Genomic DNA, 27,314 nt, shown 5'->3' on the forward strand with positions numbered 1-27,314 from the left:
ACAGACTAATGGGACAAAAAAAGACTGACAATCCCGGGACCGGGGGGAGGGGACGCTGGAAGAAGATTGGATTGCTTTTATTTTATTGTACTTCTGGGGTGGCACGATCGGAAAATGGCTGACTCCCTCTAAAACGGAGGGAATTTGCTCCGCGGAAAATCGGGTTTTTACCGCTACGGCGCAGCGGGAACCCTTAAAACCCACAGGCAGGTGAAGCCTGTGGCCGTGGGACTCGGCGGGCACCTCTTTGCGCCCCCCCAATCCGCTAAGGAGCTCGGTTTTGGGCTCCGGAGCAGAGCGGGGAAGTGGCGCTGTGCTATGAGTCGTCTGCTTCTTCCGTGGAGTGAAGCCGCAAACCCGTTGCCAGAGAGCGCTGCCTTCTTCCTTCAAATTTGGCAACAAGATCAACGACCCGTGAGTAGGTTATTTGGCAAGTAAAGGAACTGCCTTTAAAGATTTGGCACTGAACGCGGAGAGGTATAAAAAGGAAGTCTGCCTCCCGTTTTTTTGTAAAGAAGTTAAGCAATGAGTTCGTAAGCGGAAATCTTAAAGGACGTCTTGAAGGAGTATAATCCGAACATCTAACAGTGCTAGCCCCTCTTCTGAGGCAGGGGAGGAGGGGGGAAGGACTTGAATCAGTATTTCCCTGCTAAAAGAGAGAACCAGAGCAACTAAATTCACTGCTCAAATCCCTGAGACTAATGTTTGCGATCAGCTAAAAGCCGTACCAGGAAGTGTGCTGTCACTGAAAGTATCTTTCCTTTGCAACAGTTAACTCTGCGTTTGAGGACACGATCAAGATACAATATTACTGACTGGTCTCTCCTGGTCTTAAAGTATCAAGCAATAAATAATCTGGGACTGTCGTCTTTTGGAGATTGGGGGACGGAAGGTAAAATAAGTTACTTGAAAAAATAGGGGGGGGGACTGTTACCATAAAGCACCAACGCTGCAGCAAGCAAAGGCTCCAGCAGCTCAGTCAGCTGCTTGTGGCTGGAAAGCCAGACAGGATGTTTGTGACTGTTGCCATGGAAACAAAGGGGCAGTACATTCTGTACTGAGCACCGGATGTTAGCTCAGTGTGTGTGTCATATGACCCGTACTGGAAGTACATGGGTGGAGTTTCTTCTTGCTGTTGTCGAGTGCAGACATGTTTCTCTGTGCTGATATGAGAGACAGAAATAAAGAATGTAAATAGTTTTCTGTCTGCTTCTTTCCCCTCCTGGGGGACACCAAAGGGGAGAGAGGGAGAACGGTGTGTTCCTCTCACACATCTGAGATGAATCGCCGGGACCTCGCCTGCTTATCAGCAGAGTGGAGACGCGGGGAGGTCGACAGGAATATCTGCCGGTGCCTACGCTGTGGCACATTCCTCTGACCCAGGCAGAATTCCAACAGTGGCAGCCTTCGGATGGTTGCTGTTTTCTTCGATCCATCGAACATCTGCATGAGAGGCTGGTGAATTGTCCTCCTCTGCTCCATGGAAGCCTGAAGTGAGAGGCTGATTCTCTACAGCCAGAAGCTGACAAGAAGAAGGCTGACAGCCAAGCCGATGCTCAAGGTATGAGACTTTTAAGGGCTTAAAAGTGTGAATGCAGATTGATTCATTCTCTGCTTCACGGAGAGCGAGTGTGGGAAAGCAGCTCCAACTTAGAAGAGGCCTGCATACCAGGCGTTTTTGTGGTTTCCTGTCCGAGGAAAGGAATGCGCTGTTGCTAAGCAACGTCCTTCAGAAGGCTGTGCCTCAGAGAGGAGAAATGGAAAGAAACTCGAGAGGGCTGGACAGTTAGTCTATGCCTCAGAGAGGCGAAAACATAGTTTTGTTATGACTAGGTCCTCACGAACTGCTGGAAGGGACTTTCCAACGCAGCCAGTGTCAGAGTTGCCAGGTGTCAAGAGTGTAAACAAGCCAGCTATTGGATTTTAGAGGCTTGTGTTTTAGAGTCAATGCAAGGACTCAAAATGGATGCTAAGAAGGGGGGAGGCTTGCCTTCTCCACCCCTCCTGACCAATGACAATTATTCATCTTGGTCTGTAAAGATGAAGGCCCTGCTGCAGAATCAGAGACTGTTTGGGGTGATTGAGAATCCCATCCCAGCAGCACCAACGCGTGCTTGGGAGTCACAGAATGTGAAGGCTAGGACTGCTATAATTCTGTGTGTCTCAGATGAGCAGCTTGTGCATATACAGCATTTGGAATTTGCGCAAGAGGTTTGGAACGTGCTGCGTACAACGCATCAGAGAGATGCTGGTTCTTCAGCGTTGCTGTATTTTGAGAAATTGACCAATCTGAGACTTGCGCCTAATGGAGATGTTCAAGCGCACCTGACAGAAATGAAGTTCCTGCGTCAACAGATGGTGGAACGCAATTTCCGTCTACAGGAGGAAGTGTTTTGCTTCATGATGATAAACAGCCTGAACCGGACCTACAAGGTTGTTGCCAGTCAGCTTGGTTCGCTACCTGCTCAGCAGCTAACCGCGGAAAGGGTGTGTGCTGTGGTCCTGAACGAACACGACAGACTTGCTGCACTGGAAGTGAAAGACAGAGGGAGGCAAGAACAGAGTTCAAATCTTCCCACTGCTGAATCTACTGGAGAGCATGCCATAGCATTGAGTGCCGTCCGATGCTATAATTGTGGACAGACTGGGCATCTACAGCGAAACTGTAAGAAGCCGCGACAGTCAAAAGGAGCCAAGAACAGCTCTACGAAGCCTGAGGCGTCAAGCAAAAGCCGTACCAAGTGCCAGGTGAAACCTGCAAAGGCGATGATGGCGAAAGGAACCACGCCAGATGTTGGGAACGCATTCATAATCGATACCGGCGCCACGAAGCATCTCTGCCCACACAGAGGACTGTTTTCGACGTTGAAGAAGCAAAGCTTCACTGTAAAACAAGCCAACGGTCAAGAACTGGAAGCGACCGGAATTGGAACTGTGTATCTTGAGAGTCTGAACTTGACTATAAGCGATGTTTACCTGGTTCCAGAACTGAAATTTAGTCTGCTGAGTGCTTCGCAGATTGCAAAGAAGGGACTAAAACTGTACTATGATGCTAAAAGATGCAAGATCTACAAAGATGGAGAATTGTTTCTTACTGCCAAAGAGAAAGATGGACTGTATTTGTTGACTTTTGATCAAAGTGATTACATGAAATGTAATACTACTGATTCTAACGAAATTTCTCTTGCAGGTCTGACCAGTGTGGACACCAAGAAGGTGGTCAAGAAGGTCCACAGAGCTTTTCAGCGGGTGTATGCTGATGTGATTGGTCCTCTAGAACCATCTAGAGGCGATGCAAAATATTACCTTGTGTGTGTTGATTGTTACACTAATTATTCTTGGGTTTATATGATGAAGAAACCGCAGGAAACTTTAGAAAAGTTTCAAGAGTTTTGTGACAAGGTTAAAAGTATGCATGATGCTAACATTGATTGTCTTTTCACAGATGACAAGCCAGTTTTTCTTTTACAGGATTTCCAGAGGTTCCTGGATGAGAAAGGGACTATTACTGATACTATGTCCCACTAGAGGAACTGCGAAATTGCTGCAACTGTGGCTGGATTAAGGGAATTTTCCACTGCAAAACAATCCTTGTTCTCTTTGCCTCTGAGCGTGTGACTGACCTTGACAGGTTCTGACTTTGTTGGAGTACGTGACCGAATTTGGTTCTTATCTGGATGGTTATGGCTGATGGGAAAGACAAACTAGAGTCTCAAAAAGCAACCAGATCTGGGAAAGTACTACGCACAGACGTTGGGCTTCAAAGGAGAGCTTCGATATCTAGCCCTTCTGGCTTGCCAATTACAACCTCATTGGCACAACCTAAGTCTAAAGGTATGGCTGCTGATGAAGTGGCTCAGGCTCTCAGCAAAATAAATGAGACTTTGGACAAAATAAGTAAACAACTAGCTGAGACATCGAATAAAATAGATCAAAACACTACAAGTATTAACCAAAATACTACAAGTATTAATACTTTGGCTCAGAAAGTGAACGTTAACACCGAGACCATTCAGAGATTAGTACAGGAATCAAGTTCAATACGAAAGACAGCGGACGAGGCGAAAGAAATTGCGAAATATACAGCCACTGTTGTAGAGAAGAAGATCCCACCAATACATAAAGAACTACAAGAACATAAATCAACCCTCTCTTTGATTGAGTTGAGGGAGAAACAGGCAAATTTAAGGATCAGGGCAGTCCCTGAACTGGAGAAAAATAACTTGATTGACTTTCTTACAAAGGAATTTACAGACTTTTGGAACCCAGATCTGGAGAAGGAGAGTTTCAAGATAGTGAGAGCTTTTTTTTTCTTTCCATAAAATATTTTATAAAATTTTCCAGATACAAAGTTAAGAATATACACAGAAGAAAGAAATATAAAAAAGAAATAAAAAAGAAGAAAAAAAAGAAAAAAAGAAAATCCAACCGTTCAAGACATTTTTATATACCTAACCGAACTTCTTCGCATCTCCCCTACCCTGCCTTCTTTATAATAAAAATATCAGCAAATTATTACCTTGTTTCGTACCTTATTTTGTACTTTTCAAATGTTGTATTTCTGAATTTAAAGTACTTTTTATCAATTACTTATACCTTGAATTAAACATAGTATTACTTTAAATTTCGACCTTTTCGTATTTAAAACTTAGTTTCCTGTTCCACAAAGTCTAATTGCAGTAGCTATAGTTTCCGAATCGTGCAAGCTCTTAACATTCATACAACTTATAATGTTTTTGTAAATAGTCCTTGAATTTTTTCCAGTCCTCTTCCATTGTTTCTTCTCCCAAATCTCGGATTCTGCCAGTCATTTCAGCCAGTTCCATATAGTCCATCAATTGCGTCTGCCACTCTTCCAGTGTGGGCAAATCTTGTGTCTTCCAATATTTTGCGATGAGTATTCTTGCTGCTGTAGTCGCATACATAAAGAAAGTTCTGTCCTTCTTTAGCACTTTCTGGCCAACAATGCCCAAGAGGAAGGCCTCTGGTTTCTTGGTAAAGGTATATTTAAATACCTTTTTTAACTCATTATAGATCGTTTCCCAGAAGGCCTTCACTCTTGGACAAGTCCACCAGAGGTGAAAGAATGTCCCTTCAGTCTCTTTACATTTCCAACATTTGTTATCAGACAGGTGATATATTTTTGCAAGTTTGACTGGGGTCATGTACCACCTATATATCATTTTCATAATATTTTCCTTCAAGGCATTACATGCCGTGAATTTCATTCCGGTGGTCCCTAACCTTTCCCAGTCCTCAAACATGATGTTATACCCAATATCCTGCGCCCATTTTATCATGGCTGATTTGACTGTCTCATCCTGAGTGTTCCATTTAAGCAGCAAGTTATACATTCTCGAAAGTACCTTAGTTTTTGGTTCAAGCAATTCTGTCTCTAGTTTCGATTTTTCCACCTGGAATCCTATTTTTTTATCCAGTTTGAAAACCTCTTGAATTTGAGCGTAATGTAACCAATCTCACACCTTGTGCTTTAATTTTTCTAAGCTCTGCAACCTCCAATTGTCTCCAATTTTTTCTATTATTTCCCAATATTTCGGCCAGCCGGCCTCCATATTGAGTCTTTTTCGGGCCTTAGCCTCCATTGGTGATAACCATCTCGGGGTCTTGTTTTCTAATAAGTCCTTGTATTTTGTCCAGACAATAAATATTGCTTTTCTGACAATATGATTTTTAAACATTTTGTGAACCTTTACCTTGTCATACCACAAATATGCATGCCATCCAAAAGCATTATTAAACCCTTCCAGATCTAGGACATCAGTGTTCTCTAGGAGTAGCCAGTCCTTCATCCAGCAGAAAGCTGCAGCTTCATAATATAACCTTAAGTCCGGCAGGGCAAATCCCCCTCTTTCCTTTACATCAGTTAGAATTTTAAATTTTATTCTGGGCTTTTTGCCCTGCCAGACAAACTTAGAGATATCTTTCTGCCACTTTCCAAAACATTCCACTCTGTCCACAATCTGTAGGGTTTGAAACAAAAACAACATCTTTGGCAATACATTCATTTTTATAGCTGCAATTCTACCCAACAAGGAAAGTTTCAATCTTGACCAAATTTCTAAATCCTTTTTAATTTCTAACCAACATTTTTCATAATTATCTTTGAATAAATTCAATTTTTTAGCAGACAAATTAACCCCTAGGTATTTCACTTTTTAAACCACATTTAGCTCTGTCTCTTTCTGAAACCCCTCTGCTTCTAAAGATGTCAAGTTTTTCCCCAAAACCTTAGTTTTTTGCTTATTCAGCTTAAATCCCGCCACCCGACCAAACTCATTAATCAGTTCTAAAACTCATGATAGTGAGAGCTTTTAGACTTGGAAAGGGAGGGAGAAAAGACAGAGTGAGAGACTGTCTGATCACCCTTCGAACAAAAGAGGAGAGAGACAGAATCTTGAGCCTACACTTCCAAAGGACCTTGGTAATACATCAATCAAGAGTGGAGATATTTAAAGATATTCCGAAACATCTTTTGGACCTCAGATCCAACTACAAGGACTTGGTTGCACAATTGAGAGGCAACGGAATCTTTTTTAGGTGGGAATTTCCTGAAGGTTTGTCTTTTAGCTATAAAGGCAAAAAGATAAAGATAAGATCAGAGGACGACAAAATTAAATTTTGGAGAGACCACGGAGAAGACCTGCAGAAGAAAGCCAAAGGAGAGTTAAGAACTCTTGTAAGTGAAACTCTAGACATTCCAGATCTCTCTCCTGAACTGAGAGAGCGCTTAAAGAAGGTGATACCACCGACAGAACAGGAACAAGCACTGGGTGCTGTTGGAGGAGAAGCATAGTACCTACATCATGGCTCTGCAACTTTTAACTTGGAACTGCCACGGTTTGAACTCCCCTCAGAAAAGGAGATCTGTGTTTCATCTATTAAAAAAGGAGCAATTGGCCCTGATTTGCTTACAAGAAACTCATATAACAAGATTACACAGGAAATTATTGGTGAACAAAAGACTTGGTCAGGAGTTTATTTCATCGGACAAGGTAAAAAAAAGAGGAGTTGTGATTTATGTAAAAGAAAGATTGCAACCAAAGTTTTTATTTAAAGATGACCAAGGAAGATTTGTGGCAGTTGAAATTCAAATACAGGGAGAAAATTTTTTGATAGTAGGTGTTTATGCACCAAACGAGGGGAAATCTGATTTCTTTAAAAAGTTGCATGAGATCCTGATGGACTATTTGGATTACAATGTAGTTTTGATGGGAGATATGAATGGCGTGGTATCTGTTGGTTTCTGCTTCCTTCACTGTGCAGCGAAGTGCTTGTCACAAGACAATGTTTACATTCCACAGTCAGAGTACTGTTGGGTTTTCCCACGGGAATGGGAAACTGGATGTGACGTACACTGGTTTCCTGTTTTTCACTGTTCTCTCGGTGTTCGTTATTCCGAGAAGGACGGTTGCTTCTCTGCTCCCGCAGAGGCAAGATGCATGTTTGTAATTTCTCCACTTTGAACTGAAAATAAAGCAACATTAAGCATGTGGCACGTACTGCTCATCATTCCGTTGTGCACAGGACTCTGCAATTACAACATTTTTGGTTTCGGGCCCAGAAGACGTAAATCAAACTGAAGACTGAAGACTCCAGAAGCCGAGTCAGAATGCCGGCAGAGGTACAGAGAAACGGATCGCGTTATCTGCTCTGCGCGTCGAGTTTGATTGATGGAGGTATGTGCTCATGCTCCGGGCAGCCTGCCAGCTTCTAGTTTATGGCTTTATGGCTGGACTTTGTACTTTTAAAGCCGTTTTGCCGCGATACAGGCAAAGGCACAGGCTCACAGGCTTGGTGGCTGGGGAAGTGAAAGTACTTTTTACAAGTGCTTTTGGAAGCAGCTGTACTGTGACGCAGCTTGATTAAAGTAGCAGAGATGGCTAATGCAAAGCTGGTTGAAGCTTTGGGGATTCCTAAGCTCAATAAGAAAAATTACACGGAGTGGGTACTTTATGCAGAGGCTGTTCTGCGGAAGGAAGGTCTGTTTAATGTTATTACAGACAACCCCCCAGCTCCAATTACAGCTCAATGGACTACTAAGGATTCCAAAGCACGGGGAACGCTTACGTTGATAGTATCCCCAGAAGAGCTCTGTCTGTTGCGTGGAAAGACCACAGCCAGAGAAATTTGGGACACTTTAAGAGAGGCTCACTTGAGGACAGAAGCTGGTTCCTCAATGTACTACTATGCCAAGCTGCATGATATGGCTCTTGCTGAAGGTGGAGATGTGCGTACACATCTGATGGAGATGCAGAATCTGAGACATGAGTTGCATCAGAGAGGACTCAACTTTCCAGAGGCTGTGTATTCCTTCATGATACTACATTCTTTGGGTCCAAGTTGGGAGTCCGTTGCCACTCAGATTGCTGTTCAGCCAACTGCTCAGCTCACAGTAGCCTATGTTACTGCCGTGATCCAGAATGAAGCAGATCGCCGGGGTGCTAGCTGCATGGGTAAGGGGGAGTCTTCACAGACGTCATCCCAGAGTGCAGTGGAACCACCAGAGGGCGCCAAAGCTTTGAAGGCAGTGAAATGCTACTCGTGTGGACGTCTAGGCCATATGAAGAGGGAATGCAGATATCCCAAGGCCAAGACAGAGCAGCGCAGCGGAAGCTCATCGCGTGGAAAAGGCCAAAGCAAAGGCAAAGGTCCAGTGTCCAGGACAACGCAGCACAAGGCAATGGTCTCACGCTTCACTCCAAACGTCGCAAAGGTCCAGAAGATGTCTAGATCTTTCTTCGTTGTTGATTCAGCAGCTACCCACCACATGTGCAACGATAAGCGACTGTTCGTGTCTTTTACACCGCAGGAAGGTGCGATTCACCAGGCGGATGACCACACGATCCCCAGTCAAGGCTACGGAACTGTTGTTCTTCACAGTTTGGACTTATCGATACAGGATGTACTGTACGTTCCAGATGCCACACACAATCTTCTAAGTGTGATGCAGCTGAATGAACGGAACATTGACGTTTCCTTCAAGAACAAGAAATGCACCATCACAAAGAAAGACGATTATGTATTGCATGCTGAAAATGTTGATCGTTTGTTTGTTTTGTATTATGATGATGTTGTGCAGAATGAGACTTGTTGCATTGCAGGTTCTAACAAAAGTTTGCATGCAGGATGTATTCATGATTTTCACAGAATCAGAATCAGAATCAGAACTTTATTAGCAAAGCCAACAGGCCACAGCTATACAAGAATTAAAAATAAAATATAATAAACATAAAAAGGGGATAAAAACAAACAAAAGGAGGTCCGTCAGATGAACACGTCTGTCACTCAGATGGTGGCCCTCAATTTCACAGCTCTCTCGATGTACCTTGCGACCTTCTCTGTTGTCTGACTGTCCGTATCAGATAAGAGAAAGAACAGTATAATGTCTTGTGGACAGCCCGGGTTGGGGAGAATGAGTGGAGTAATAATTTCATTCCTTAGGTCTTTATAAAGGGGGCAGGATAGGAGGACATGGGACACTGTTTCCGTGTTACCATCTCTACATGGGCAGAGTCGTTTTTCAAATGGAGTCTTTTGGTAACGACCTTCGAGTACGGCAGAGGGAAGAACATCCCATCTAGCCAATGTAAAGGCGCGTCTGTATTTTGGGATGGTTAATTTAGACAAATATGAAGCTGGGAAATCAAAGTGGGCAGGGGGAAAGTAAGTATACCATGGACACATTTTCTTTAAGATAGTCAGGTTGTTTTGCCGTTCAATGTCTTTCAGGCGCTGGCCTATTAGGCTCTTTGCTTTAATAAGGCCCATTGATAGTAGGGATTGCGAATGCAGACCGCATGTAAGGAGTTTTTGATGCACAGTTTTGAACCACATGCTTTTATGAGGGTCTTGCATTACTAGAGGCAGTAGACCGGGTGGATTTAGATTAAGGTGAAGCCAATAGTTGAGTGTTCTTTGCCAGGTCTGAGTTTCTACAGATGGGAGGCAGGCCTCGAGTCGTAAAGCTGCGTTTGGGACACAGGAGGGGACACCGAATATCTGCTTTAGAAATTTAGACTGAACAGTTTCAAGACTTGAGCAGTGGTTCCCCGTCCAGATTTGTGCCCCATACAGTAACTGCGCCAGAGGTTTTGCCTGAAAGACTTCAAAGGCTGCTGGAATATATCTGCCCCCCTTCGTGTAAAAGAAGCGCGACAGCATCTTAATACTTTGAGCTGCTTTTTCTTTGGCATATTTTTGATGGACATCCCAGGACCCGGTCGACTGAAAGACGATACCCAGATATTTAAAGGCTTTAACCTGTTCGATTGTCTGGTTATCCATCCTCCAGCTATACTGTCTGCATTTCCTTCCAAAAACCATGATTTTGGTTTTCTGATAGTTTATTACCAGTTGCTCTCTCCTACAGTATGCTGAAAATTCACCTATGAGCCTATTTAAGCCTATTCTTGTTCGAGATAGGAGTATCGCATCATCAGCATACAAAAGCACGGATATTGGTTTGTCAGCCAGTTTGGGGGCATGGAAGTCCGGAGATGACAAACAGTTAACCATATCATTGATGTAAAAGTTGAATAGAACTGGGGCCAGGATGCAACCTTGCTTGACCCCCTTGCTGACAGGAACTGTTCCTATAAGATGGCCGTTTAACGAAGTTCTTACATGCAACACCGTGTCTTTATATAAACAGCTGATCAAAAATAATAGTCTTTTATCTATACTTGATGCGCTCAATTTGTCCCAGAGTCTTGCACGTGGAATTGAATCGAAGGCAGCCTTTAGATCGATAAAGGCTGCGTATAGCACCCCACGGGATTTTTTGGCATATTTGTCAATTAGGTAGGCTAGGGTGAAGCAATGGTCCATGGTAGATCTGCCTTGCCTGAAACCCGCCTGCTCTTCCGCTAAAATAGCTTCAGTTTCCAGCCAGCTGGTTAGCTTAATATAAAGATGTTTGGCATATAGTTTGCTGGGTATGGGCAGAAGGCTGATTGGTCTATAACTCGCCGGGTCTGGCATAGGTCCTTTTTTATAGATTGGAATAACTATTGCCTCTGTCCAGCCATCTGGGAGTAGACCCGTTGAGTCAATCCAGGAAAATAGAGATGCCAACAGGGGGGCCCACCAGCCAATGTTAGACTTCAGAAGTTCGGCAGGGATATAATCGTTCCCTGGGGCCTTATTGTTCTTTAATTGTGCGATTAGGTTCTCAACTTCCTTTGCAGTTACTGGTGGCCAATGAGGTAGGTCCTCCAATTGGATGCATAGTTTATAATGTTGGACTTCCTGGTCATGAAACAAGGATTGAAAATGACGCAACCACTCCATTGGTTCCACTGTACAGATGGAATTGGTGCGCTCCTGGTCCAGTAGACCAGATATGGTTCGCCAAAAGCAAGTAGTATCTTTCTCGTGCGATGCCTTAACCAAGCTTTGCCATGCGGCTCGTTCAGCTTCCAATTTCTTTCTCCTTAATAATTGTTTGTAGGACCGTCTCACATAAATATAAGCATTAAGTAGGGTGGCAGTCCCTAATTTCCTATATCTCTGGTAGGCTGTTCTCGTTTGTCTCCTTGTTTGCCTGCACTCCAGGTCAAACCAGCTAGCACCGTCCTTTGCCCTCTTTGTGGCGGAGCTGTGTATCGCTGTTGTTAAGTGGGATTTCAGTCTTTCCAAAAGTAATTTGAAGCGTTCCATGATCGCGTCTACTGAATTGCCTGTCACAATAGCGGATCGAATAAGCTTTAACTCTGCTGACTGAAGGAGGAGGGTTAGATTTTCATTCAATATTGGGGACCATTTGAGTCTTTTGGGAGCAAGTATACCCAAGTTTACAGAAGGTATATATTGTGGCTCGGCAATAGAATAGTCAAAAGGCCGACCTGCAAGCTCTAGAGTTAGAGGTAAGTGGTCACTCAGAGTATTGTGGCCTACTTGGAACTTCCTCACAAAGCTGTAGGCAAATCTTGAGATTAGAATATAGTCTATGACGCTTCCCCCTGCCTTAGAAAAATGGGTATATTCCCCGGGGCGATCCCCCTCTGTGTTGCCGTTTAATATCAGCAGTTCCCTCCGTCTGGCAGCCTGCACTAAGCAGAGACCTGAAGAATTGCTTCTGCTATCTTTGGACAGTTGTGTCGCACCAATATCCGTCTGTTCTTCAGGGTCCATAAATAGGTTGAAATGAGTGTATAGACTGTTGTCATCTGTTCCTATACGGGCGTTGAAATCTCCACATACAATAGTCAGGGCAGACGGGTAAGTAGATTCAAGAGGTTCTAAAAACGCCTCTAGTTCAGCCCATGAAGCCTTGGCAACAGGGTTTTTTTGGCCTGGGGGAATATAGACATTGACCAGCAGAAGAGTAGTTCTCTTGAGGTTAAGTAAAGCGGCTGTTGCTAAGGAATTGCAGCTGGGTAGGGCTGTTAGAGAATGCGCCAGCTCCGTGGAAATGAAGCAAGCTAGGCCGCCACTAGATCTGCCGCCCTTTAGAGATGGAGAGGCAGGCAGGTGGTGGCAGTTATACCCATTGAGAAATATGGGATCATTCTGCCATGTCTCCTGAACGAAGATGATGTCAAATTGCTTAAGGTAGCACAAAAATTGTTGGTTATTTTTCTTGGCGTGCCAACCCGCGATATTCCAGGACAGCACTTTTAGGCCCCGGGCCCTTTGAGGAGCTGGATCTATGTCACCTCCACATCCAGCAGTTCTTTGGTGTCTAAAAAAACACACCCGTTGGCTCTTTTCGAGGATGACTGCTTGGAGAGAGTGTAGTGATCCTCTCTTCTTGGTGGTTTGGGGCTAGGTTTTGGATTAGGGGGGGAGGCTAATTCATTCGGAGACAGTTTGAGGTAGCTATGCCAGGAGCTTTGAGATTTCACACATTGATTTGGTTTTACTTTATTATACATCACAGGGGGCTCAGATTGTAATTCCACGTTGTCAGGGGTTTAGGTGCAGAGGCACGGGCAAGGGAGGAAACAGAGAGCGAAGGGGAGGAGACAGAGGAAAGGATGAGTGATGACGACGACCCGAGATCTCCCAGTCTTTCCAGTGAATCAGAGGATTCACAGAAAGGAGCACCAGTGGCCAGGGCAAGGGGGGAATCTAGAGAGGCACCCCAGGAAGATAGAGCCAGAGGAGACTCAGGGGGGAGCAGCTGGAAATCGGGACCAGCGTCACCGCCAGGAAGCAGGGAAGAGGAAAGGAGCCAGGGGGGAAGCGCTGGCAGCTCACCACAGGAGGGAGGGCAGGAGTCAGGAGTGGCCACACCTCCATCGGGGAGCGAAGAAACGGTTAAGAGGAAAGTGGAAGGTTGGGCGCGCGCGCCAAGTTCAAATGCAGAGGAAGGCGGCGCAGTGAGCAGCCCCGAAAGGGAACCAGGTCCTAAAGCCCGGCGCAAGGAGGCAGAAGGGTCCGGGTCAGCGTCAGAAGAATCCCGGAAGGAAGAAGCCCCGGGGGGTAGAGGGACCCAGAGGAGGACAGTCAGGAGGAAAAGGTGGAGCAAGGCTAGGATATTAAGTTGGTGCGCACGGGGCGGAGACTCAGACGGAGCCTCGCCGATCTAGCTAGTAGACGTAGAGTTGCAGACAGCAGCGTGAGAATGGAAACTGTAATTCAATAAAGACTTTTACTTAATGACCGCTGGCTAGCGTGATCCTCTGTGAGCTAGGATCTTGAAGCAGCTCTGACAGTAGGCTCCGTCTCCACATTGTGGGCATCTGCAGCCTCGAGGAGGGGAGAGAAACAGGCGCCCACTAGCGAGCTCACGAACGGCAGGAGACATGACGGTTGAGCAGCAGATAGAGGACCTCAGAAAAGCAGTGGCACAACTGAACGCCGAGGTTCTCGCATCCAGGAAGAGAGAGGACGAGGCAGCTGCCGCCTGCAGGGATCTCCAGGTCAGGTTAGACGTACTGGCAAAGCAAACACCCCGGCAGGAGGGAATTGGGTTGGCGAGACGGACAGGCGGACTGCTCTCTCACTTCGATGGGAACCTGCAACAGTATCCCAACTTTAGAGCCGACGTACTGTGCGCACTGCAACTGTTGCATAAAGACTTTAGAGATGAACAGGAGAGAGTGGGGTTCATCATGTCCCATCTGCATGGGGAGGCGAAAGCATGGTTGCGCAATTTATGGAGAGATAACGATCCGGCGCTCCAGAATGCGGATGCCTTTATTAAAGCGATGGATGGGTGTTTCTTATCAAGTATTGACATTGATCTTGCACGGAAGGAGGTGCATGGGCTGAGACAAGGGAGGGCCAGCGTCAGACAGTATCATGCCCGCTTTTTCGCCTTGGTCAGCGCCCTGGAATGGGACAGAGATTCGGCTCCTGTAAGAGACCTCTTTTGGGAGGGACTGCACAACTCGATTAAAGATGAGATAGCGAGGGGGGAGAGACCCCGAACCACCCAGGAGGTCGTTCAGAGGGCACTGGCTGTGGGGGTGAGGCTGGAAGGACGTCCGTGGAGCAAGGACGAAGGACGTGGAGGGCGCGAACCAGCCGGGGGCCCCTCCTTCTTTCCCAGAGAAGCAGCACGGGCGCAATCCACGCCTCCGCCAGGAGGAGGAGCCGAACCTATGGAGGTTGGAGGTGCAAGGGCTCAGTCAGCAACCAGAGCCCTAGCACCGGCAGCAGTGAAGGCGGAGCCTCCTAGAGGGACCAGGAAGTGTTACGTCTGTGAGCAGCCAGGGCATATGGCGAAAGAGTGTCCCCAGAGGCCCCACAAGCTTACTGCAGCCTCAGCAATGGTGACTGCAGCAACGCAGCAGGGAGGACCACAGCAGGGAAACGACGATGTCTGGCTGGAGGAAGAGGCACTGGGGCCCAGCCAGACGTGTTAGTGACGCAGTCCCCAGAGATTTTACAGCCAGTGAACCCCCTCCCGCCCAAACCAGTAGTGAGGCTCACAGCATCTCTCCAGCTGCCCACTGGAATCACCATGGACGTGCCAATCACCATCGACTCCGGCAGCAACGCGGACTTTATAGGGCAGGAATTTGTCGACAGGCACGCTGTGCAGTTGCTGCCGGCCACACTGCCCCTGCAGGTTGTCACTGTGGAAGGCAGGGAGCTGCTAGGGGGGCAAGTGGTGAAGCAGACGCCACCAATGGTGATGCGACTTGGAAATCACAGGGAAGTCATCAGCTTCAACGTCACTCAACTGTCTGACACGCCCATTGTATTGGGCATGAGTTGGCTGGACAAGCACAGCCCAACGATGGCTTGGTTCCAGAGGCAGCTGGTTTTCGGCTCTTCCTTTTGTGCTGAACACTGCATCGTACCCAGGCAGGAAGGAGAGGAAGAGGAGTCACAGCTGCTGCTAGGCACGCTGCAAGCGATTCCCCACAAGTACGCAGAATTTCTGGAAGTTTTCTGCGAGAAGGAGGCGGACAGGCTACCCCCTCACAGACCATATGACTGCAAAATTGACCTGCTGCCGGGGGCGGCGCTGCCTAAAGGGAAGCTGTATTCCATGTCTGAGGACGAACTGCAGGAACTCAAAGACTTCATCGATCATAATTTGGAGCGCGGTTTCATCCGAGAGTCTAAGGCAGCGGGGGGCAGTCCTGTATTCTTTGTTAAGAAGCGAGACACGCCCCAAAAAAGACTCGTAGTGGATTACAGGATTTTGAACAGTGTGACCAAGCCGTCGGACTTCCCCATGCCCCGCATCGACGACCTCCTGGCGAAGGTACGGAAGGGAAAGGTGTTCACCAAGTTGGACCTGCGGGGGGCGTACAACCTCATTCGCATGCGGGAGGGTGATGAGTGGAAGACAGCCATGTTCACGCCACTGGGTACCTACGAATACAGAGTTATGCCTTTTGGACTGCAAAATGGCGCTCACGTTTTTCAAGCATTTATGCATCACGTGTTGGCGGGACTTCTCTACAAGACGTGCGTCTGTTTCTTGGATGACATCCTGATCTTTTCGGAGTCGCAGCAAGAACATGACAAGCACGTCAAGGAAGTGCTGGGCAGGCTAAAGCAACACAGGCTCTACGCCAAGCTGGAGAAGTGCCAATTTGACGTGCCGGAGGTGGATTTTCTGGGCTACAAGCTGTCTGACAAGGGGCTCGCCATGGACAGCGCCAAGGTTCGAGCAGTGTTGGATTGGAAGAGCCCACGCAACCGGAAGGAGGTCCAACGGTTTGTCGGCTTTGCGAACTTCTATCGCAAGTTTATTAAGGGCTTCGCGATGCAGACGGCGGCCATCACTGACACCCTTAGCTCCAAGAAGAAGAAGTTCATCTGGACAGAGCAGGCGGAGCAGTCCTTTCAGGCCCTCAAGCGTCTCTTCGCGTCGGAAGAGCAGCTGCTTCATGTCAACCCCAGCATGCCGATGAGGGTGGAGACAGACGCTTCGGACAGAGCAGTGGGGGCGGTCCTGCTGCAGAAGGACCAGCAGGGCGTGTGGCGGCCGGGAGCGTTTTACTCCAGGAAGCTCAGCAAGTCCGAGCAGAACTACACCATATGGGACAGGGAGTTGCTGGCCATTCATGCAGCGTTCAAGGCGTGGAGGCACTTTCTGATCGGCGCCAAGCACACGGTGCAGGTTTGCACGGACCACAAGAATCTGGAACACTGGCGCACGGCACAGTTCCTGAACCAGAGGCAGATACGTTGGGCTGAGTTCTTTGCGGACTTCGACTTCCGAATAGAGTATGTCCCGGGGGACACCAACATCATGGCAGACGCTCTCTCCCGCAAGCCACAGTATCTGGAGGACGCAACACCAGCGGCCGCCATGCACATCTTTGCACCGACAGTGTGGGCGTGCGCCGCGGCGACCGTGGACCTAGAGGCGGTGCGGCGAGCGTTGCAGGGGGACTCCTTCGCACAAACGAAGATGGCAGAGGTGCGAGGGGGCAAGGCAGCGGCCAACGGTTTCCAGCTACGAGATGGATTGCTCATCCGTAAAGGGGCCATCTACGTGCCGGGTGACGAACTTCGAGCCAAGGTGCTACAGCAGCTGCACGACGCACCCACGGCCGGGCACTTTGGCAAGGAGAAGACGGTGGAATTAGTAGCCAGGGATTTCTGGTGGCCTGGAATGAGAGGGGAGGTCGCAGACTACGTGGCGAGGTGTGACACTTGCCAGAGGGCAAAGACGGTGCACAAACCGCCGGCTGGACTGTTGGAGCCGCTGCAAACTCCGGTCGAACCTTGGGAAAGGGTGGCTCTGGACTTTGTCACGGATCTGCCCAGCTCAAGGGGCAAGACGGCAGTGTTGGTGGTGGTGGACCTGTTCTCCAAGATGGCGCATTTCATTCCGTGTGCTAAGGTGGCCACGGCAGAGCAAACCGCCAAACTGTTCATAGACCACGTGTTCAAGGTTCACGGTCTGCCACGGTCTATTCTGTCCGACCGCGGGCGGCAGTTCATCTCGAACTTCTGGCAGAAGCTGATGGGCTTCCTAAACGTCAAGATCAATCTGGCGTCGGCGAGACACCCGCAGACCAACGGGCAAGCGGAGCGAGCCAATGCCATCATGCAGCAGTACCTGAGATGTTATGCGAACCAACAGCCTGCGACGTGGGTGGATTACCTGCCGCTTGCAGAGTTTGCCTACAACAACACGAAGCACGTATCCACGGGCGTCACGCCGTTCTTCGCCAACAACGGGCGGCACCCTAGAACCTTCCCGGGACTGGAATGCAGGGGAGAAGGGGAGCCGCAGTCAGCAGATGCGTTCGCGTCGGAGCTGCAGGAAGTCCACGATCAGCTGCGGCGCCACCTGGAGCTGGCTAAACACGCATACAAGGTACAAGCGGACAAACACAGAAGGGTTGGCGAAGAGCTCCACGTGGGAGACTGGGTCTGGTTAGCAGCCCACGCAGTGCCGGCCAGGTCGTTGGCCAAGAAGAAACTAGGGCATAAACAACTGGGGCCCTACCAAGTCGAAGAGCAGGTCAACCCGGTGGCTTTCAGGCTGGCGCTTCCGGAGGGTTCCAGAATGCATCCGGTGTTCCACAGATCGGTGCTCACTCCCTACAAGGCACCGCACAGGTTCCAGGAACCCGGAACGGCGCCGAGTCCGCTCAGAGAAGGAACGGGGCACGCGGGAGTGGCACAGGAGGAGCGCATCAACGAAGTCACGGAGATTTTGGACTCCAGATGGGGGGAAGAGGGAGTAGAATACTTTCTCGCCAGGGAGGGCACCCCGGCCAGTGCGAACAGCTGGGTGCCGGGCTACGCTTTAGACGAACCTCTGCTCAAAGACGAGTTTCATGCCCTCTTCCCACATAGACCTATGCCAGCGGACTTTTTCGACGACTGGCTTTTCACGCCCACGCTTTCGGACAGCACGTTCAGGGGGTTCGACTCGGACGAGGAACCGACACGAGACGTCCGTTCCCCGGAGGGGTCACCCTCGGGATCTGTCTCAGAACCCTCGTATTGGTGGGACGATAGGCCGGAGGAGCAGTTCCGCAGGAAGTGGCTGGACTGTTCCGGCCGAGCAACGCCGCCTGGAGGAAGTGCGGGAGAGACGGACATGGACATTTTCGGGGACGACCCTGGTTTCGAGCACGGCGGCACAGAGATGGAAGAGGAGGTGACTGTCGTCAACGGGAGCAGGGAGGAAGACCCGGAAGAGTTCCGATGGAGGCCTGCCACGGGAAGCGACCGATATCCGACGTTCGTCCCTTTGCAACAGCAGCCCCCAGCTCCAGCACCGGAAGGAGGGGAGGGGGGACTGGGGGGCTTCGAGGGGGGGATGGATGTCAGGGGTTTAGGTGCAGAGGCACGGGCAAGGGAGGAAACAGAGAGCGAAGGGGAGGAGACAGAGGAAAGGATGAGTGATGACGACGACCCGAGATCTCCCAGTCTTTCCAGTGAATCAGAGGATTCACAGAAAGGAGCACCAGTGGCCAGGGCAAGGGGGGAATCTAGAGAGGCACCCCAGGAAGATAGAGCCAGAGGAGACTCAGGGGGGAGCAGCTGGAAATCGGGACCAGCGTCACCGCCAGGAAGCAGGGAAGAGGAAAGGAGCCAGGGGGGAAGCGCTGGCAGCTCACCACAGGAGGGAGGGCAGGAGTCAGGAGTGGCCACACCTCCATCGGGGAGCGAAGAAACGGTTAAGAGGAAAGTGGAAGGTTGGGCGCGCGCGCCAAGTTCAAATGCAGAGGAAGGCGGCGCAGTGAGCAGCCCCGAAAGGGAACCAGGTCCTAAAGCCCGGCGCAAGGAGGCAGAAGGGTCCGGGTCAGCGTCAGAAGAATCCCGGAAGGAAGAAGCCCCGGGGGGTAGAGGGACCCAGAGGAGGACAGTCAGGAGGAAAAGGTGGAGCAAGGCTAGGATATTAAGTTGGTGCGCACGGGGCGGAGACTCAGACGGAGCCTCGCCGATCTAGCTAGTAGACGTAGAGTTGCAGACAGCAGCGTGAGAATGGAAACTGTAATTCAATAAAGACTTTTACTTAATGACCGCTGGCTAGCGTGATCCTCTGTGAGCTAGGATCTTGAAGCAGCTCTGACACACGTCTACACATTTAAAGGTACCTCCCACTGTCCTCTTATCCACTAGACATTTGGGAGATATTGGCTGCACATAAGGGTCCTTCATTGTCTCACCTTGGTCATCCTTTTTTGCTAATCTGCTTCGAAGTATATCAAGTCTTTTCAAGATCTCAGTTTGGGCTGGAGAATGCAGTGACCAGAAACGCTTTATCAGCGGGAGTTCTTCCTCCCAAGCGGAGTCCTCACTATCACACGTGAGAGGCCAGGCACCAGTTGGATGTGGGGCTTCCTTTTTTTCGTTTGGTACTGTTTGATGGAGCTGATCCTGCTGGGACTTATGCTTTCTATTTTGGTGGTTTTGATGGTTAGTTTTTTTCCTTTTGTGAACCTCCATTCCTATGCCCTTGGTCCCCAACAGAGAGGTTAAGGGTGCTCTGTTCTCAAATGTTCTTAATAGGACTATTCTTTCTTTTTTAAATAGGTTTTTAGCTCTAAACATAAAACTGGCCAAATTATGATCTAAAAAAGTAATCAGTGCTCGTACCGAGCAATCATCTTGATGTAGATACTCTATAGCGGCTATGTCAGTTGCTTTTACTACCCCCGGTAAAATGCCACTTATAATGGACAAGAAATGGTCTATACGGTCCGACCCTACATAAAATCTGGGCGGTTTGGGGTAATTAGCAAAGACAAGCTTTTGAGGGGTTAGGACTAAACTCCATTCTCTTTTGGGACACAACATCTGTCGAGCTTGGGAGGGGTGGTTCCCCTCAGTGGTTTGGAACGCCAGCTCACCTCTGCCTGCAGATTCTATGGTGGCCATAAGAGGACTCTGAGGCAGTATGACTGTAGATGGATTAGGTCCTTTGTCCCAGCTCGGAGTTAATTCTTCAGAGCTTGGTTTAGATTCTTTTGTGGATGTATCTATTTTGCGTGTCTCATTGATGGCACTCGAGTTAGATTTGTTTGTTCCACTTGTGGAGAGGGATGGGAGCAGGTTAAAAAGCTTCTGCCAATATTTTTTGCAAGTACGGTGAGTTGTCTTAGGCCGCCTTAGGTTTTTCATGTTTTTGCTTTTCTTCGTCTTGCGCTCGGCTTTTTTCCTCCAAGGTTTGGGGGACAGTAATGGATCCGGGCTGACTAGGGGATTTGTAATCTGGTCTGAAGCGCTCACATGTTGTTTAAAATTGTCCACTAGAGTCAGGAGGAGCCCGTTTGTTATCGCTAAGAAATTTTTGACGTTAAGGAGATCCGTAGAAATCTGGTGTATCTGCTCCCGAAGATAATCACCCCGCGTTTCTGTTCCGTTGTCGTTGGCTTTCAGCCAATAGGTTGAAAGGTCACTTCCAAGTTCCAGCGGTGACACCTGAGGATTAGCGTCAGAAGTGTTGGCTGTATTAGCCTTTGTAGCATTCTCTGCTATGGCAAGTTCTTGGGCCAGGTTTATTGGATGGTTTGTCCTCTTGTTGTTTGTTTGCAGGTCCTTTAGCTGTGTTGACCAGTCCAGCACTGTGGGTGGCAAAGGCAAGGCTACATCTAGAATACTCTCCTTCTGAGTTCTCTTACTCGAATCTTTTTGAGGAAAGTAGTTAATAATTTTACTTTGACTCCCTCGGCGCTCCATCGGGCACTGCGGAGAGTTAAGCAAAATTCCTTGGTCCTTGTAATTTTTCCTAGTGAGGACCATAGTGGATATGTGGGTATATGTGGATATATGGTGAAAGCAAAAGCCCCCTTAGAGTGATTGTCGAGTTAAACTTGCCTTATGTTTCTTGGGATTATAGCTGCTTCAGTTCCTTCCTTCTTCTTTTTTTTTTGTAGATAAAAAGCTCGGCGTCCTTCCAGAGAAGCAGCTGGCCTCCCCGTCTGTTAATTGCCGTCCCTGTGAAGGTAGGGCGGCTTGCCGGACTCTTTCAGATAAAAATAGGCCTTTGGCATTTAATTAAAAAGAAAAATATAATTAAATGCTACTAAGCTCGGTAAAAGAGGAAAAGAAGCTTTAAAAGTGCTAAAAAAAAGCTTTAGAAGTGCTAAAAAACAATGATAAGTCTGCACTATCAACGCGGGGCACAAAACAGAGCTACCCCCAACGGCGCCATTTTCGGCCCCCATGATTTTCACAGGAAATTTGGTCATTTGCATTTTGAGGCAGTATCTAAAATGCCTGCCTTGGTTGAAGGTATGACTATTAAACCCTGCAGGTACCACATGAAGTGCAAGGCATGCGCAGCAAACAAGGTGAAAATGGCTGTGAAAGGTAAGGTGTCTAGTAGGCAAGCTACAGAACCATACCAGATTGTTCATGCTGATTTAGTTGGTCCACTATCGCCCTCTTTGGGTGGCAATAGGTTCTTCATGGTTCTCATTGATGCATTTTCCAGGTATATTTATGTGTACAATCTCAAGCAGAAATCAGAGACTTTTCCAAGGTTCAAGGAATTCTGTGCTTGGTTGGAAAATGTGCATGGTAAGAAGATAAAAACTCTTTTCACTGATCGCGGGGGAGAATTCACTTCTCAGCAGTTTGAAGCTTTTCTGACTGAGAAAGGAATTCAACACGATTTGTCCAGTCCTCGCTCGCCATGGCAGAATGGACTTTGCGAAAGGGCAAATCAGACATTGCTTCAAGGGTTAAAAACCTTGCTGCATGATGCCAATCTTCCAGAGAGTTATTGGGCCGAATCTCTCTCATGTTTTGTTTACAGTTACAATCGCAGGTTATCTTCAGCGATTGGTTGTACCCCCTATGAGAAGATGTTTGGCAAGAAACCATACATCAAACACATGAAAATTTTTGGTTCTGATATGTGGGTTCACTCACCACAAAGCTCCAAGTTAGGCAAACGTGGATTACATGGTATCTTTCTACGTTACCAGAAAGGTTCTTACAGAATAATGATGACTGACTCTAAGACAATTAAGCTCACAAGAAGTGTTGAGTACAATGCCAAGTGGGGGGAGAATGTGGGAATTTTCCAATGTTATCCTGATGACAGTGATGAGACTGAGGATAAGCAACAGCAACCCACACCCACTGATGAAGGTTCTGATTCTGAGTCTGAAACTGAATCGGATAGTTCAGAAGATTTCAAGAGTGCGAAAGCCTCTATGCGACCCTCTGAAAGCTCTGATCAGGAATTGGAAGAACCATTGTTCACAATAGGCAACTTTTCTCCTAAGAAGGAAGAGGAGAGTGTTGAAGACCAAAGGCTAATTCGTAGGTCACAAAGAGCCACAAAAGGCAGACCTCCAAAGAGATTTGCTGATGAATTTGCTAAGACAGCAGTAGCAGCTGTTAAAAGCTCCAAGAAGGTATTTGAACCTTCAAGTTTCCAAGAAATCCAGGATTTGGATTCTAAGGAAGCTGAGCCATGGTTAAATGCCATGAAGGCTGAGCTTGATTCCTTAGAAAAGAACAAAACATGGGAGCTAGTTCCAGTAGTTCCAGGAATGAAACTGCTTGGGAGCAAATGGGTCTTCAAAGCGAAGACTGATCAAAATGGCAAGATAGTCAGACACAAAGCCAGATTGGTAGCCAGAGGTTTTGCACAGGTACCAGGTGAAGACTATCACGAGACATACTCACCCACTGTGAGATATGAGAGCATTAGGCTTATGCTCAAGCTAGCTGCAGAGGAGAAACTACACATTAGTCACCACGATGTAAATGCAGCATTTTTGTACGGATCTCTAGGTGAATCACTTTATATGCTTCCACCTGATGGCGTACAGGTAAAACAGGGATTTGTTTGTGTTCTAAAGAAGTCCCTTTATGGTCTCAAACAAAGTGCACGGAGTTGGCACACAAAACTCACTGAAGCATTGTTTTCTCTAGGTTTTCAGCAAGGGAAAGCTGATCCATGTGTATTTGTCAAAGAGGAGGGGCAAAAGAAGCTGTATTGTTTGTTTTATGTTGATGATATTTTATTCTTTTGGAAAGATGTCACAATGTACAATAACGCCCTAGCTCAACTGAAAGAGCACTTTGACATGAAAGATCTTGGTGAGGTAAACAACTACCTATCTCTGGAAATAGAGAGAGATCAAAGTGGTAACATTCTAGTACACCAGTCACGAAAAATTGCTGATGTGTTAAGCAAACTGAACCTGATGGATGCTAACCCTGTAGACACACCGATGACAACAGGTTATCAGGTAGAAGACACTGAAGAAGCATTTTCTGACACTACACTGTACAGAAGTGTGCTAGGCAAGCTAAACTTCATTGCCAGATGTTCAAGACCTGACATTGCTGTTAGCTGTAATTTGCTAAGCAGACAAGTTAACAATCCTACTGTTAAGGATTGGAAAGCTCTGAAACGCATAGCACGCTATTTGAAAGGCACTATGCATTACAGACTGAGATTTAACAATCAGAAGTCTGGTGGTCTTGAAATTTTTGCAGATGCAAGTTTTGGAAGTGACAATACAGACAGGAAAAGTACATCTGGAGTTTGCTACATGTACAATCAGGGTCTATTTGATTGGTCATGCAAGAAGCAAACAACAATTAGCTTAAGTACTTGTGAAGCTGAACTGAATGCACTGTCTTATTCACTTAAGGATTGTGAATGGTTGTTACAATTGTGCAAAGACATGAAAATTCCTGTCAAATGTCCAATCCAGGTTTACCAGGACAACAAAGCATGTTTGGCTTTGCTGAATTCGGAAGGTTGTAAGCAAAGCACGAAGCACTTGCAATTGAAGGTGCAACATGCTAGGGAACATATTCAGAAGGGACTCGTAACGGTGTCCTATATGCCAGGTAATGAAATTCCTGCTGATGTATTGTCCAAAATTGTATCAAGGGATCAACACTGTACCTATGTACAGAAGCTGGGTTTGTACTGATGTTGTACGAACACGCTGCCCAGTGATGTTCACAGAAAGGGGGAGGATGTTGGTTTCTGCTTCCTTCACTGTGCAGCGAAGACAATGTTTACATTCCACAGTCAGAGTACTGTTGGGTTTTCCCACGGGAATGGGAAACTGGATGTGACGTACACTGGTTTCCTGTTTTTCACTGTTCTCTCGGTGTTCGTTATTCCGAGGAGAAGGACGGTTGCTTCTCTGCTCCCGCAGAGACAAGATGCATGTTTGTAATTTCTCCACTTTGAACTGAAAATAAAGCAACATTAAGCATGTGGCACGTACTGCTCATCATTCCGTTGTGCACAGGACTCTGCAATTACAGTATCTACTTATATGGACAAGGCACAAAAACAGGTAGTCACCAAGGATGGTAGACTACCGAAGACCTTTTTTGAGATGACAGACAACTTGGATCTAGTGGACATTTGGAGAATAAAGAACCCCTTGGCTAAGGAGGGAACCTTCTTCTCTGAAGCCAAAATGACATGGACTAGAATTGACCAAATATGGGTAACTAGAGGAATGGCACCGAAGACCAGGAAAGTGGAAATCTGCCCGAAAACCTGCTCTGACCATAATGCTGTTAAGATGGATAATAAAAAAATTCCTTCCTGTAGCACCTTAAAGACCAACTAAGTTAGTTCTTGGTATAAGCTTTCGTGTGCATGCACACTTCTTCAGAAGAAGTGTGCATGCACACGAAAGCTTATACCAAGAACTAACTTAGTTGGTCTTTAAGGTGCTACAGGAAGGAATTTTTTTATTTTGACTATGGCAGACCAACACGGCTACCCATCTGTAGCTGTTAAGATGGAGATGAGATTAATATCAACTGGCTCCTTCAGATGGAGGATGAATGACACCTTATTTAGAGATGAGGAAGTTTTAAAGAAGGCTCAAAAAACATTGAGAGATTACTTTGAATTAAATATGAATATTAATGTGGAAAAGAGAGTAATCTGGGACGCTAGCAAAGCTGTTATGAGAGGGTTCTTGATACAACAGAACGCTATAAAGAAGAGAAGTCAAAATGAGAAGAAAGATAAAATTTTGGAAAAAATAAAAGAAAGTGAGAAGAAATTAAGAGCAAAACCAAAGTCCCGGGAGATTTTGAGAGAAATAAAACTATATCAAGTACAATACATGGAAATAATGAACCAGGAAATAGAATGGAAAATTAAACAAATGAGACAAAAAACATTTGAATCAGCTAACAAATGTGGGAAATTGTTGGCCGGGCAAATGAATCATAGAATCATAGAGTTGGAAGAGACCACAAGGGCCATTGAGTCCAACCCCCTACCAAGCAGGAAACACCATCAGAGCACTCCTGACATATGGTTGTCAAGCCTCTGCTTAAAGACCTCCAAAGTAGGAGAGTCCACCACACTCCTTGGCAGCAAATTCCACTGCCGAACAGCTCTTACTGTCAGGAAGTTCTTCCTAATGTTTAGGTGGAATCTTCTTTCTTGTAGTTTGGATCCATTGCTCCGTGTCCGCTTCTCTGGAGCAGCAGAAAACAACCTTTCTCCCTCCTCTATGTGACATCCTTTTATATATTTGAACATGGCTATCATATCACCCCTTAACCTCCTCTTCTCCAGGCTAAACATGCCCAGCTCCCTTAGCCGTTCCTCATAAGGCATTGTTTCCAGGCCTTTGACCATTTTGGTTGCCCTCCTCTGGACGCTTTCCAGTTTGTCAGTGTCCTTCTTGAATTGTGGTGCCCAGAACTGGACACAGTACTCCAGGTGTGGTCTGACCAGAGCAGAATACAGTGGCACTATTACTTCCCTTGATCTAGATGCTATACTCCTATTGATGCAGCCCAGAATTACATTGGCTTTTTTAGCTGCCGCGTCACACTGTTGGCTCATGTCAAGTTTGTGGTCAACCAAGACTCCTAGATCCTTTTCACATGTACTGCTCTCAAGCCAGGTGTCACCCATCTTGTATTTGTGCCTCTCATTTTTTTTGCCCAAGTGCAATACTTTACATTTCTCCCTGTTAAAATTCATCTTGTTTGTTTTTGCCCAGTTCTCTAATCTGTCAAGGTCGTTTTGAAGTGTGATCCTGTCCTCTGGGGTGTTAGCCACCCCTCCCAGTTTGGTGTCATCTGCAAATTTGATCAGGATGCCCTTGAGTCCATCATCCAAGTCGTTGATAAAGATGTTGAATAAGACCGGGCCCAAGACAGAACCCTGTGGCACCCCACTAGTCACTCTTCTCCAGGATGAAGAGGAACCATTGATGAGCACCCTTTGGGTTCGGTCAGTCAGCCAGTTACAAATCCACTGAGTGGTAGCATAGTCAAGACCGCATTTTACCAGCTTCTTTACAAGAATATCATGGGGCACTTTTTCAAATGCCTTGCTGAAATCAAGGTAGGCTACATCCACTGCGTTCCCTTCATCTACCAGGCTTGTAATTCTGTCAAAAAATGAGATCAGGTTAGTCTGACATGACTTATTTTTCAGAAATCCATGCTGACTATTGGTGATCACAGCATTCCTTTCTAGGTGCTCACAGACTGTTTGCTTAATGATCTGCTCCAGAATCTTCCCTGGTATTGATGTCAGACTGACTGGGCGGTAATTATTTGGGTCCTCTCTTTCCCCCTTTTTGAAAATAGGGACAACATTTGCCCTCCTCCAGTCTGCCGGGACTTCGCCTGTTCTCCAGGAATTCTCAAAGATGACTGCCAGTGGTTCTGAGATCACATCTGCCAGTTCTTTTAATACTCTTGGATGCAGTTCATCTGGCCCTGGAGACTTGAATACATCTAAACTAGCCAAATATTCTTGTACTATCTCCTTAGTTATTCTGGGCTGTGTTTCCTTTGCTGAATCATTTGCTCCAAATTCTTCAGGTCGGGCATTGTTTTCTTTATCGGAGAAGACTGAGGCAAAGAAGGCATTGAGGAGTTCAGCCCTTTCTGTGTCCCCTGTTTGCATTTCACCATCTTCTCCTCTGAGTGACCCCACTGTT

At 47.0% G+C, this 27,314-nt stretch overlaps 1 long non-coding RNA gene across 1 annotated transcript in view; it reads left to right on the forward strand.

The window, feature by feature from the left end:
* Positions 1-925: 925 nt before the first annotated feature.
* LOC308578343 overlaps positions 926-27,314 on the forward strand; it is a 269,953-nt gene continuing 243,564 nt past the window's right edge. Inside the window, exon 1 of the long non-coding RNA XR_014003889.1 lies at positions 926-1,083. This is a non-coding gene — a long non-coding RNA (uncharacterized lncRNA). The remainder of the gene's footprint in view (positions 1,084-27,314) is intronic.

The sequence above is a fragment of the Podarcis bocagei genome (genome assembly GCF_964188305.1).
Source record: "Podarcis bocagei genome assembly, chromosome: W".
NCBI lineage: Eukaryota > Metazoa > Chordata > Lepidosauria > Squamata > Lacertidae > Podarcis > Podarcis bocagei.